This window comes from Apium graveolens, chromosome 10 (genome assembly GCF_009905375.1).
Source record: "Apium graveolens cultivar Ventura chromosome 10, ASM990537v1, whole genome shotgun sequence".
NCBI lineage: Eukaryota > Viridiplantae > Streptophyta > Magnoliopsida > Apiales > Apiaceae > Apium > Apium graveolens.
Window position 1 is genome coordinate 152840282 of NC_133656.1, and position 2628 is coordinate 152842909.

A 2628-nucleotide genomic window follows, 5' to 3' on the forward strand; every position below is an offset into this window, starting at 1 on the left:
GTGTACTCAATAACACACAACAGACACTTGAATATTGGTCTATTAATCCTGGAAGAATCTGCAACCAGGCTAACAATGCCCCTATCAGCTAGAGGTAAGAAATTTTCTATCCTAGATTTATTATGTCCACTTTAAATCATAAAGTAGCAGACATCATATGTTAAATGGTATAGATAGCACAAAAATAGGCAATTGTAAGTAAGTGTCTAAAATAATATTTGGTTCAATTACTACAAAGAACAAGGTAAATGTAAGTCTGAAACTGAAAGAGATATGTCCTAAGTCCAATCACGTATGAGGATTTAGGAATAACTTTTATGTAATCTGTTTTGATTTCATTGATATTAATAAAAGACTTGTTTTGTTTTTATTACGGGCTCTATCTATTTAAGTGTTTAAATAAGATATACCATAGTTTAGAGTAAAGCTTTTTATGGATTATGATGAGATCATAATAGTGAGACCTAACAGATGATAACTCTAAACTTAAATAGTTCCTGGTCATAGGATTACTAACTGGTAATTAATAATCCGCAAAGATCGGTACATACTATGCTTGCTTCATTATGAAGGATGTATGTTCTCATATATATTTGTATGGTGACACTATAGCTAGTATGTAGGTGCTTATTATAGAATAAGTTCACTGAACATGACTCGCACAGCTGAACAACTGATGGAGTTCACTCACGTGTCAGCAGTTGTTCACATAGTGATAGTTGTACAAGTATCCTTAGACTTGAGGTCATCATAGTCATCTTGTGTACACTGAACTATGCTTTGGTTTAGTTCTTAGTCTCCCGGGACAATTATTAGGGATCTACTGGGTATATGAATTTGTACACGAAGATAGTGTATAATCAATAAAGGATCTACCCCTTCCAGTGAAGGAAGAGAATGTTCATAGCTGATCCACTTATGCTAGTTCAGGAATCTCTGGCCAGAGTGAATGAAATTAGAAAGGAGTTTCTAATTTACATAGAACTGAGCATAGTGAATGGGAAAGCAAATGATTAAATTAGATAGGCTTGACACAAGATCCATGCCTTGTATTTAATCAGGACATTGGAGGGTAGAAGGATTTAATTGTACGGTAACTATTCACTGACAGGTTCTTGGTATTCTAAGCAGTGAATTCATATTATCCGGATAGTCGCGATATGTTGAGAAGCATCACTCACGATGTAGAATAAATATAATTAATCAGTTAATTATATTTAGTGAATTTTAATATTCATATAAATAATTAATAATAGTTTATTATTATTTATTTCTACTACCGGCATAATATTGAACCTACAGGGTCACACCATAAAAGAATATTTTCTTTGATGAAATAATGAGAGAGAGAATTATTTTCTAAATAGTTAAGAAAAAGAAATAATGATTAAAATAGTTTTAATTATTATTAAAGCATTTTATGAAGATAAAATATGGGGGTTAATATATATAAAGATATATTATAAAACCCTAGGAGAGTCCTATAAATAGAATGAGATGGATGGTTCATTTTATAAGACACACAATTTTGGTTTTGTGGAAACCCTAGCCTCCATCTTCTTCTTCTTCTCTCTCTCTCTCTCCCAAAACTCCATTTTTATAAAAGCTTAGTTTTATAAAAAGGTTCATCGAAGCGGATCGTTCTTGGTGGATACCGGTAGAGTGCTTCACACACTGAGGAGCAACTGCTAGCACTCCAATTTTATAAAGCTTCGATTCACGAGGTATGGTTTCGATTCCTCAGTTTTTCCCTTTTATACGTTTTTCTATATGTGCGGTATATGGTTTTTACGGAATAATAGTTATTTCACGCTTCCGCTCATCCGTAAATTCCTTCATTGGCATCAGAGCTAGGTTCTCCATATAGAGATTCATATAAAAAAATTCAGATTTTTTAATACATGTATGGATTTGTTATGATTTTTGCAAGTTTATTTGGATTTAATTATGAATTAATTCGAAATAATTTTTGCATGAGATTTTGACTACTGATCTGGGTTCTACAAGTGTTGTAGATTGTCTAGGTATTTTTTTCATAATTTTGTGATGTGTAGATTATTTGTTATGAATTTTTAAAAATTATTTTAATTAAAATTCATGAAATAATTATGCATGTGAATAATTATGATTAAAATTTGCACAAGGACCCATGGCTGTTTTGGTATTTTTCTGCTACTCCCTGATTTAAGAAATCATATTATTTTGATTTTTATTAATGTATTAATTAAATGTTAATTGATTTATTAATAATAAAATTAAAATAATAAATTAATAAAGAGTTATTAATTAGGGAGTAAAAGGAAAGGGGGTTACAATTTTTTTTTGTAACGGTTCACAAGCAAACAGACACGGCTGGTAGCAGGCAGAGAAAAAAAAACGTTTTCTGCAGAGTCGGCTGTGCCAGGCGCGTGGAGCGCACGCGCGGGGAAAAAGGGGGGTCACGCATTTACAGGATGCGTTACACACTTAAAGGCTCAAAAGTGCTGTAACGCATTACCGGAATGCGTTACAGCCCTTGTAACGCGTTCCTGTAATGCGTTACAGCCCATTTGTTTTTTAAAAAAAATTGATTTTTGGGAGTTTCGTAACTCCGTTTTGGGCGTGCAATATATCGCTGGATTCATTTTT